Genomic DNA, 12,664 nt, shown 5'->3' on the forward strand with positions numbered 1-12,664 from the left:
TCAGCATTCACTGTGCAGCCTTCTTTGTACCTCTCAGCCACCCAGCTAAGACACCTCAGTGCTCACAACTTAAAGAGCCCTACTGTACCAGTCAGGGGCCTCTTGATCTCACGCTTCTCTTAGAAATCTGACAACCCACACAAGGCTACCTGAATGGACATGAAAACCACCTGAGAGGGGCCAAAGAAATTGAGTACAGTATTTAACATCCATATCCTTAAGTGCAAGTTATACCCTCATGTGATGGCACACTTCATTCCTGACTTTTAAAAACAAAAAAGGCTTTGACAGGCACTGTATCACCATATTTACAGAGGAGGACATACTATTAGTATGTGAATTAAATAGTTAAGAACTTCAATTTTTCCCAGTACCAGAAAAAAACAAAAAAATAAAAAACTACAGTTTTGATGCATGACTCCTAGGGTTGGTAAAAATATGAGAGAAAACTACACTATAACTCATCTTAGAGAAAGTAATATGGTTATTTGAATGGAAAGGAGTCATTGAAGCTCTGATCTTAGGCAAAACCCTAAGATTTTGTTCCTAATATTGCAAAGAAAAGATATTAAAAAACCAAGAGTTATCATACTTAATAGAGCAACAATAATTAGAGTGAGTCAAAGATGCTCTTCTAATCCATTCCTAGCTGACTGAACCATGTAATATTGTCATTTTTAATAGACAAAAGTCATCACATATCAGTTATTTCATGTTTCCATCTGGTGCTTAATACTGTGCTATAATTCAGGCAGATCTAGGTCACAGTCACTTCTCGTTTCTACCACTACCCTAGCTGACCCTATCACCTTTCATCTGTAGAACTTCAGTAGCTTCCTAACTGATGCTCCCACTTCCACCGTCTTCTATGATAGATTCTCTTTTCTGCAGCCAGGGTAATCCCTCATAACTGTTACAGATTAATATACATCCATAAAAGTGCACAAATCATGACTGCACACTTACTGAATTTCCACAAAGTGCATACATCTGTGTGACCAGTACACAAACCATGCAATAGAGTATTCACATAAATGGACTCATAGATTGTAACCCTTTTTACATTTGATTTCTGCATTCAACATTATATGAGTTGACATACTATTTCATGCTGTTACATACCATAGCAACAAATCATCCATTCTCATGGCTGTATAGCATTTCATTGATGGGATGTACAATTTATCCATCCCAGTGTTGATGAACCAAAGTGTTCTTTTAAAAAATGTAAATAAAGCCAGGCATGGTGGAGCGTGCTTCTAATCCCTGCACTCAGGAGGCTGAGGCAGGAGGATTGCTGTGAGTTTGAGGCCAGCCTGGGCTACAGAGTGAGACCCTGCCTCAAAATAAATAAATAAACAAGATCAAAGTGTTTCCCTACTTAAAACTCTTCATTTTCTTTGCCTTCCATTTAAAAGATCCACAGTACAGGAAAGGGGGAGGGCAAGGCAAAAAGGTTGCAAGAGGAGAAAATGGTCAAAATACGTTATGTGCATGTATAAGCTGTAAGCAAATTAAAAATAGATTGAAAAAAAAAAAACAGAAGTCCTTGCCATGGTGCTGGCCTTCCTCTCCACCACATCTTACCCCTCTCCCACCGCATGTGCCAGCATACTACTCTTCTTCCCGCTCCTCTCTCTGCTACAGGTTAAGTACTTTTCCGTTCCTGAGGGGCTCTCCAGGACCACTACCATCCCACCCTCCACCCATCCAACCCAAAGCCCAATTTACTAAGCTGACTCTGGCGTCTCATTCTTTATCTTAAACCGAGATCTTCTCGGACGTGCCTTCCTCCCCCTCTTCCTTGAAATGGTGCCTGCCTCTGTTTCACACTGCCTGCTTGTTTTACTTTGACTTTTCATTCTGGCTCAGAGAGGAAAATATTCACTATAAAGTGCTGACTTCTTGAAAGAGAGAAATATAATTTGGTTCTTTTAAAAGCAGAGCTCCGTCCAGAAAAAATGAGGGGTGGGTCAATATCTAGGGTACAGCCAAACCTCAATTCATGAAATCAATTAAATCAACTTAATAGAAGCATCATCCTAGCTGGCTTATACAATGGAGACTTATCGTTGTTTTTTAAATGATTAACCAGTCCATATAAGAATTAAAGGCTCCGAGATGTCCATAAATACAGTCTTCAGTATTCCATCCCCACATTCCTCCCTAGACTTCTAAGATGCCCTGCAGCACGCCTCGTGGGAGTGTTCCTAGCAGGGAAAGTGGCACAGACTTCCCACAGAACTACAGAGTTCCAAGAACAAAATCACTTCATATGAAGAGAGGGAGGATTTATATGGAAAGCATTTACAATGTTTTCTACAAGGTACAAAATGTTTCTACACGGAAAATTAACCAAGTTTCGCTCAGCGTTTCAAAACAAAGCCAGAGTTTTCAATCAAGCAACTAGAGAAAGTAAACCACTACATGTATGCCATTCACAAGTCCTGGACACTTCTAATGAAGCAAAGGAAAATGGTACACTTTTTTTAAGTTAAAGAAAAAAAATTAATGTATTTTTAAAAGGATAGTAGGGAAATTAAATGTATTCAGTTGAGTTTAACTTCTTCATAAAATAAGCTTCTTATCCTGATAAGAAATGGGTCATAGCAATAAAAGTATGCTGTAAATTCAACTTGACAAATGAGAAAATGAATTCCTGAGGGTAAGGCCTATTAAAGGAATATTTTAATTTAATCATGCAATGAATATTTTGAGTAGCTTCTATATATGCAAGAAGCTGCCTTCCATATTTTAATGAGGTAAAACATAGCATTAGTTAATATAGTAATAATTTGTTCTATTACTTCCCAGTGATAATATAGAAAGATCAAATATAAGAAAAAATATTAAACTTCTATATAGAGATGCCAGCTTCTAATATTTGCTTACAAACTTCAAAATTGAATGTCTTACACCAACAATTTAAGGACATGTGCAGAACACTAGTCATGTCAGTGAGCTGAAAAGCAACCTGCTTCTTCAGAATAAAATGTGATATGATGCCACCTTATGGTTGAAAATTAAACCTTATGGTTTAGGATGATAAATAATCATTTTCAGATGGAGTCTTAAATCTCTGGGAAAAAAAGGTGCTGAGTACTACTAAACCTGTACAATTCACAAATCAAAATACAGAGAATCAATTTGATCCTGAAAATAAATTATAAAACAACTACAACACAAGGGTGCCCTGTGTGGCTCACAGGAAAAGAACCTGTTTAGGCAGCATTCTGTCAAGAGGGTGCTCATTTATCTGCTCATTCAGGGTATTTTCATAATCAATGTCAGTTGGGTTTTTCTAGTTCAAATAAGTGATCTTCATACTAACTGTGCCTTACTTCCAAAGTCATAACAACAAAAATATAAAGTGCAACCAAAAGTAGAGGAACTTTGTGGGACTAACCATACACTGGTTACTAACTGAATCATATGAAATTACCATATTTGTGGATGGATCAGAAGCTGTCAAATACTGAGAATTCTCTATAGTTCCTTCTATAGATACATTAAGCATAATTGCACTCAAATGATAAGCAAATGTAATGGGAGTGTCAGTGCTCCTCAGCAAACAACTAGAGAGACCCTTATTCCTGGGTTGGTCCTATCCAGGTACCATTTATATGAAGCTCTTCTCTATTGCAGATGGATCCTCTCCTTGGACACCACTGTCTTCCCACTGATTTTACTTATCTACCTTTTACTTCCTTGTAAGTGCTGCAAAAATTTCTCAGTCTGCACTTGCTCACCTTGCCAACTATAAAGTCAAACACTATCACCAACCCAATTTTTGTAGACCTGGTTAATTCTGTTTCTATTTACTATGGAACAAATCCAGGAATTTGGGGAAACGAAGGTCTCCATTAATATATTTTCTATAAATGCTGTTTCCAAAATTCTTTGTCATCGCCATATTTTGATAAAGCCTTAATGGTTTCTGAGAAGATAAAGCAACTTCCATCCTAAGAGCTACATAAAAAGATTCTCCCTTTTTCTGAAGTTATTTCTCCTGTCATTCCAAATATTCTTCTTCCATCTTCTTCATCAATGGTAACTGTTACTAGGACCCCCCAGAAACTTTATAATGGAAATTTTCAGTGCTTAACTGCTGAATTCTCTTCATAAGTGAAGGTTATTCTATCTTAGCAGGACACCTTTGGGAAAACGTTAGAGGGAAAGTAGAGAAACAAACTCAATGGTAAATAGAAATCTATTTAAGGAGCACTCATGCATATAAAATTATTGCAAAGGTCAGGAAACCAAATATAAAATGTTAATATGAGAAGAAACTGGGTGAGTGGTTATTTTGCAGCTTTTCTAAATATCTAAAATTGTTCCAAAATCACAATTTATTTTTTAAAAAGTTCAGAGAATCAGAACCAAACTTCTAGGTATCAATTTGCCTTCTCTCTAACAGCTTTCCCAGATTGAGGTCTTCGTCTCCGGTCCTTTCCCTGCACTTTTATTTATACATTCTGTACAGGTGGGCTTCCTTACATCTGCTCAGGGAGTGGAGCTGTCATCCTATTATGGAAGAGAAAGGCCAGCTTGTTGGCTTGCGGGTTTGAAGTTCCCTGTTCAAATGCCAAAGTAGATAGAGACGGGATTGCTCTGTGAGCTTCGCCAGGTCAGTTGCTTCTCTGTGCTTTGCTTTCATCTCATGCCTAAAGGGACAGATAATCCCTACCTTCCACCTCTACAAGAAAAGAAAGGAAGGTTAAAACATTAATCTGAACATATTGTTAAGTGCCTGTTTCATACACAATACAGAATATTAATATCAACTGTTTTTTTTTTTTTCCAGCCCTAGCTAGTAGGCTCCTCCGGGCAGAACCTGCTCTTTGAATCACAATAGATACTGTGGAGTCCCTTCACAAATAATGATACCAATCCTGAGTTAAAGTTTTAATTCCGAAATGTGGGATTCACTTACAGCAGTTCTTGCAGCTCCTCATGAATACATCAATATGAACAGTGCATCCATTTTCCTTTCCTAAATATTTGTTTTACTTTTCATAGAGCACAAGGCTCTCAAAATCTACCTTTAGATCACTGTTTACATCCTGAGAAAGGACTTGCACCGAGAATCTCATAATAACACATAGATACCTATTCAAGGGCCCGCTCAGACTCTCCCATTTGGCTGCCATTTCACTCCTGCCGTTCGCTCTGTTTAACCTTTTGGCTCCTTGAGAGAAGTAGCAGAAGCCACAGCATGAGGAATGGAGGTTCTTAGAAGTCGCGGAGATCAAAGGGGTCCACCCTGCATGCACAGCATTTCTTTCTTCCTGGGTAGGTTTCGCTACCGCTATCTGGTGAGGAAAGGAGAGAAGAGAGGATTTTTTTCTTTTTTTTTATTAATCCCAAGTCAACAACTTCAGAGGAAGAACTTAGAAGTTTATAATGAGAAGAAAAAATGCATAACTTAGTGGTTCAAGGTGCTGGACAGAGCCTTGCATATGAGGACGGAGCACAGAAGTTAAAGATTCCTACAGTAAATGAGATGCCACCCAAACTGTACAAGAAAAATAATAATAATTTGTTTAACAAATGTTAGCTTCCTGCCTTCCTCTTTCTTCTGAATGAAGATTTGCTTTTCTTAAGAAATGTGGACATTTTCTTTTCTACTGGCCCAGACTACAGGCCTCAAGAAATGAAGAAATCCCCAGGTTATCATCCAGAGCTCCTCCCAAGCCTTTGCAACTCCAAGGGACAAGTCACACCCACTTCCTCCAAACTACTCAGGAGCAGAAAGGGCTGCTGCCCATAGGTGCCTATGAAAATCTGAAGCAACTGCTGCATCTCCTTGCCCACACAACCTTCTCATCAAAACACCGTGAGCAGTGCATGCTAAATGCATGCACAGAATACCACATTGAACCCCATTAATATGCAAAATTAATATGCATTAACGAGACTAAAAATCATTTTAAATTTTTTTAAAAGCAGTGAGGACAATAGCCTACATGCAATTAGAATTTAAGAATCTCATAAAATTTAAATATATGGACATTTAGAGCTGCAATGTATGACAGAGTACCTATCAGCCACATGTAGCTATTTAAATATAAATTAATTTGAATCTAAATAAATTAGAAAGTCACATTAGCCAGTCACATTAGCCACTAACCCAAATATAGAGCATTTCCATCACTGCAGAAAGTTCTACTGGACAGACTGATATAGAGAGTATAGAAAGTATATTAAGAGTCTTCAAATCCTGCTATTTCATCTTTAATTTCTTTTGGTAAACATTCATTGAGCATCAGCTTCATGTAAGACTGTGTAAGGTACAGTGGAGCAGAGATGAATAGGACTGAAACTGGCCATCGGGAGTTGGGATATAGAAATAGACATGCAAATAACTATCTTGAGGATGAGACAGAAATACACACTGTAGTGAAGAAGCAAGCGAATTGCTATGTTCACACAAGTAGAGATGTAAGAAACCATTTCACACTGATCTTTGGCAGTCTCAGGATTTCAAGATAATGAGCACTGTCCTGATTGAGAAACTGCACATTTCCATGCTGTTAGCTCCACGGAAACAGCTCTTGGATGTGTTCCATCAAAACTGCTTTGAAAACTGGTCCAAAAAAATTCACTTTGGTAAGAAGACACAGGCACCACATGCTAATTGGAAGAGCACAAGGTCCAGAGTCAGGAGACCTATTTGCAAACTAGCTCTATCCTTGCGAGCTGTGTGACCTTGGGTAAACTATTAATTTCTCTGAGCCTCAGGATCCTCATTTTCAAAGGGAAGAAAATAATCTCTACCCCATGTGTCCCATAAATGACTACTGTAAAGACAAAAACCACTGCAGAAACAGTAAATCAATATATCATTATTATTACTGAAAGTAATGGGGAACTTGGGAGAACATGTAAATCCACGGCAGGCATGTCGATTTGGAACTCCATAGAGAAGGTTCAAGTTCTGCAAAAAAGAAATTGATCAAATTCTCAATCTATAAATCTTTGTTTAGATTTAAAAGTAAAAATACCTCCTCCTTGTCAGCACCCTTATGTCTTCTGAAGCCAACTCAAATTCGCCGCGTCTTAATCCTCCAGGACAACCTGTTTTTTGCTAGTGTGAAGGAGCCCTCACATCAAGGGTAAACTTACCTTGAATGACAATTACAAATTTCCAAGTCAGGATCAGTCAGCCAAAAAGTGAAACAGCGTGGGTTTATTTAATATGGAAACGAGATCCCTGGGATCATTACAATGCTGTACAAATGGGAGGAAAGAAAGTTTCCAAATAATTGCTAGATGTGTTCTGTTGATTTCATGAGGAATTTTAAAAAGAATGTCACACGTTGTAACCACAAGCTTTTGAGTCTGTCCGTGGAAATGTTTCTGTAACGTAAAATGACGCCACTTTTACTTTCCTGCAACTCCCAGCAATAGCATGGGATGATTTCTTTTTCAGTAGAGAGTATGACTGGAGTGGGTTTTTTCCAGATGTTGAGAGAATGGTTTCAATTACCTGCTGCCATGCCTCAGTTTCTGAGCACCCCCTCAAACCTGTTGGGTTTGGCAGTTCCAGCAGGAGAGTAGAACCACACGGGGGCCATCCAGCCGGCCGTGCTGTGGTCTCACCATGCTCACCCTGGAGCTGGCACAGACTCAGGTATAATAGAATAAAAATGCTTATGCTGGGATGCAAGGCTCTGAATAGCGTACATTTTAAACAAGGAGGTCTAAGGTTAAAATAATAAACTTTAAATGATGTGTGCCACATGTGACATTTTGGTTCCAGACGTAACAAATCCAAACCAAAGTCTTTTGCTTGACAATTCCAAAACAATATTACCTTCCTAGGTTTCTGATTTTGATTTTGCCTCAATTGCTCACAGATTACACTCTGGTAAGCCTGGAGACGGCACAGTACTGTTTAAAATGCACAGGCCAGGAAGCCTGCATGATGCTCTGCACTAAATCATCCCTGAATTCCTCGTTACTGCGCTCACTTAACCATTTCCACAAAAGTGGCATGGACTTTTTCTTCTAGAGGAAAATTTTAAATAATCACTATAAGTAAACAGTACAGTGAACTCTCCCTCTCCAATAAAACCAAATAAAACAATAGACATTTGTTCTAATAGAATTGGCCATTTAGCCTAATCTTAGCAATTTACTGCTCAACCATCTAAAACTGAAATTGCAACATTTTAATAGCAAACTACAGACTTATCAGTCACAGAAAAATACTAAGTGGGGTCCAGAAAGTCCAAACTTTGATATAGGTTTCATAACCCAGTTCAAAGATCTGGTAGTCTTCTCATTTCTTCACTGTTCTGAAACTCTACTATTAAAATATTTTGAAGACGCTGAAGCATGTGTTTTATCTCGGATATTTTCAACTTTCATGTCTTTAATTTCAAGAGTGTAAAATAATTATAGGAATAATTATTACTTTTCTGTTCTGTCACAGTATCTTTGTGAAGAAATTTAGTTTACTGATAACTCTTCTCTGTTACATTATAATAAGGTTAGTAGAAGATCAAATATCATACAGAAGATGAATAGTAAAGCCAAACAACAGTGACTATCTGGGTACTTGAAATCCATATCATTTCAATTTGTAATAAGACTATTATGTAACACAATAATAAAACATTAAAAGACTAATAAGAAAATCAGCCAGACTATTCTTAAACCACAGACTCATTGTACGTTTGGTGGTTAAATGCTATTATTTTTTTCCACCCCTTTATTAAAACTCCTTCAAGGCACAAACAGAAGAGGAGAAATTAAAATCAAATGGAATTCAAAGTACATCCAGAGGAAAACAAAAGGAAACAACACAATACAGGGAAAAAGGCCAAAAGGAAACAAATGATCATAAAACTTCAGAGCTGGAAGGACCTTGCTTATTGTAGTCCAGCACTTTACAAACAAGGAAAATGAAGCTCAGGTAAGAAATTGGCCAAAACGAGCAACGGACTTAGAACCACAATCAGGTTCCCTTTTGAGCTCATTCTACTACCTATCCCTCAGTTCCTATTTCAGCCATGATATTTAATTGTCCATGATTAACACACAAAAACCCTTTCCCACCTCTGATTTCTCCTCTGTAAAAGTAGGGTAGTATCAACTATCCCACAGTCTTTGTAAGATGACTGCCCAGTGTCATACAGACAATTAGCAGGGTAAAGTTACACACTCTAAGGAATAAAAACTTAACATCAAAGTTTGTTTTTTAAAGATTATTTGAAGTTATAAATGGATAGGAAATTCTCCAAGTTCAAGGCCTAAAAAAAGGCTAGAGCCAGTAAATTCGCAAGGCAGTCATAAAACAAAGACTTTTTATCTTCTTTCAAATGTTTTCCAAAGTTATCCAGTCAAAATGATTGTGGAGAAGAAAAAAGAATCATGGCATCTGAATTAATAGGCATTAGGCATTTGAAGCAAGGAACTGAAATAAATGTGCAAATTTAAATTTGGTAATTTTCCTTTGTATACGCCTCATAGTTATTCATGACACAGGCAATATCATTTGCAAGCAAAGATAAATATTCTTTACTGATGCCTGCAAACACTCTTTGTAACAAAAACCTACTAATGAACATCTTCTCACCAGTGGGCCCCCTACCTCCTACCAAGAAGAAAAACCAACTAATTATTTTTCTTGGATTTTTTTTTCAATTTTTGTATTACCTTTTATGTATTAAGCAAAAAGTTGATGGAAAGTCTCTAACCCCTTTAAATTATATTTATTGTATTTCTTTTCACCAAGTCCTATTATAGAGAGAAAGAATTCCTTCATGTTGGTACTTCTTTAAGAAATAGGCCAGCATATGATCATTTTTCATCTCAAATTATATTGAAAACATTTGCATAGACATAGTTTATTAACTTATGTTATCATAAGTAATAAATGTGCTTATCATAACTAAAGAAATTAAAGGTTCTACATGACCTTATGACTGGAAAGATTCTTGGTGAATAAGAAAGCCATGGCCTTTTTTGGCATACCCAGTTCTCCTCAAGAACGTGGAAATGAGCGTAGAACTCAATTATTCCATTTATAATCAATAAAAACAATAAGTTGTCTAAACGTTGATGACAAATGAGTTCAGAAATTCGCCTATCAGACAGACAGACATGCTGTCATTTGTATGATATAGAATCTTAACTACACCACGCACAAAGCTGCAAGCTGTGTTTGAAGTACTCAGGAGTCCGTCATGCTCCATTCTCTAACGATAGGGACCTTTCCCCTTTAACAACTTTAAAACTTGACAAGACATATGACGTAACTCTTTTCAGATATCTGGAAACGTACAGTCACTTGACAGAAGAGAAGCAAAGAAGGTAAGCCCAGAAGTATTTGATAAACTTTGGTATATGGAGCTAAGAAAACAGAAATCAGCATTCAGAGTCATAGAGGCAGCTGGAATTCAGAGGACATCATATCAGAGAAAAAAAATGTGTGATTTGCTTGTACAAATGCATAATTCAAAATTCAAGAAACTGCTATAAATGAATAGAGTTCCAGAAATCTGTACTGGGGTCTCTGAGTCTTTGGATGAATACTATTTAGCAAATGTGTAAAACAAGACACCATAAAGCCCAGGAAAAAAAACTACCAGAGCTCCCACATTACTTCAAATGTTCAGATTATAATCTGCAAAAGTAGAGACTGTACTAAATACCCTGAATATTCAATAAATCCCAAGTTTCCCCCAAAATAAGACCTAGCAAGAAAATAATCAACTTTATTTGGCCTATGCATACTTAATTGTTTCTTTGGCTTTGTCTCCTCCAGACTTAAAGTTATACACCTACCCAACATGAAAATGCCTGGTATCAATTGAGGGCCTTTAGACAGACTCTCCAGAGAATATCTCTGACTGCCAATCAACAACTAGGACCCCTTTCAGCTTGAAGAAGCCAGAGCAGTCATCACCCATTATTCCCTCATGGTAGTTCAGGTTACTTTTCAAAGAGGGGAATGTTGTAGGCAGCTGAGTTAAATAAAAATATTATAGGCAGCTAGACAGGGCCAGGCCCTCAAAGGAGCCAGTATAGAAGACAAGATACCCTGCAACTGCGGGAGAGACAGGCACTTTCACTGTGGGCCAGACCACAAAACAAAAGATGAAACAAATGCACCCACATACCTCCCTAGGGATGGACATCAGGGATTGATATTCTAAGTAGGTATCAATCATCTTTAAAAAGCCAGGAAGAGTCACTGACTCAACCCCCTACAGGAAAAGCCCCTGTTCTATATTCATGTCCACTTGCTACGTGACCTGCTTCCCCATTTGATCCCGATTTAATCAATTTTACCTGAACAATTATATTGTAATCTTTAAAAAAGGAAAGAAAATAATCAGCCTTGAACACTAGAGATCAAAATGCCAGCCCAAATCAGCCTGTCCTTCCTTACCTGCCTCACAGAGGAGCTACCAAGCAAGAGAATAGTGACGGCAGGTAAGGCAAGAATAGGCTGACTAGGGCTGGCATTTTTTTCCACTTCTCCACCAGAAACCTAGGGCTGGCATTTTTGATCTCTAGTTTTCAAGACTGATTATTGTCCAGCTAGGTCTTATTTTCAGGGAAAGAGGGTAGTGACACCATAACTTGGGGGAGGTCTACACTAGACTAAATAAAGTTACTCTGCACCTGCCCTAACAAAAATGAAAAACAAGCTCCTTCTTCCTTGATTAAGATCAAACTAATGCTTGTTTTGCCAAGGATACAATATTAGCCCCTTACAGCAAGGTATTAATTATGCTGCTTCTTATTAAGTCATGGCCAATGTGCTTACGCCACACTGTATTAGACAATATTACTCCAGATCTACAGGCAAACATTTTAAGTGATCAACAAGTAAAAAGGTTGGAAAATATATGCAAACCCCAAAACTTGTTTTGCCTTATTTAGTATTTTTCCAAACCAAGTCAGAAGACATGGTTTGCAAATTCAATACAGTCTTACGAGGATATCACTAATCAATTAATGGACCTCATTAAACAATTTTGAAATCTTTTTCTGTATTTTTACCTATCCCTCAAACATTAGTCAATAGTACACCTAAACTCCTTTCTACTAATTATACAATATTTAAGATGCTTGTGCTGAGCTTTTTACATGCATCTTCCGATCTCAACAGTCCTATGAGGTGAGATTAATAGTACTCCTCTTCACACATGACCAAGCAGAGGCTGGAGAAGTTTAGTTGAATGTGCTAAATGCCACATGGGTTCTCAAAGATGGAGAAGACTTCCAATCCCTACCTGCAGGATTTCAAAGCTACACATTACTTAGAACACTCCACCAATTCCCTATGCTGACATTGAACATATAGAGCATCTCCTCAGATACTCTAGAATCTGTTCCCATAAAAGCTTCCCACAAATATATTGCAATCAGGTAGGAAAATAAATGCCAGATTTATGCTTCTTGCCTCATTCCTTCACATCTCAGGCAGCCGGTTTCCTAAATTGTATGTATTTTTGTTTTGTTCTGATAGGGTTGAGGTAGAGTATAATTTTTAAATTATGAGGTCTAAGAAACTTTGTTGTGGCATTTTTATCAAAAATGGAAATTTCCAAAAGAGGCCAAATTCTTTGATACAGTCGGCTCAAAACTCTCATCTATAATTTACTCTTTACAAAACTTTCCCTATTGGTTTAACTAATCATTTAAA

The 12,664-nt window shown here is 37.5% G+C and overlaps 1 long non-coding RNA gene across 1 annotated transcript; it reads right to left on the bottom strand.

The window, feature by feature from the left end:
- Positions 1 to 4,353: 4,353 nt before the first annotated feature.
- On the bottom strand, positions 4,354 to 7,219 carry LOC102024714. The gene is made up of 3 exons (XR_261515.1): positions 7,126 to 7,219; positions 5,110 to 5,312; positions 4,354 to 4,696 (listed from the first exon to the last, which is right to left on the bottom strand). It is a non-coding gene; the product is annotated as an uncharacterized LOC102024714 (long non-coding RNA).
- Positions 7,220 to 12,664: the final 5,445 nt, after the last annotated feature.

Source organism: Chinchilla lanigera, unplaced genomic scaffold (assembly GCF_000276665.1).
Source record: "Chinchilla lanigera isolate Chin_1 unplaced genomic scaffold, ChiLan1.0 scaffold00031, whole genome shotgun sequence".
Classification (NCBI taxonomy): domain Eukaryota; kingdom Metazoa; phylum Chordata; class Mammalia; order Rodentia; family Chinchillidae; genus Chinchilla; species Chinchilla lanigera.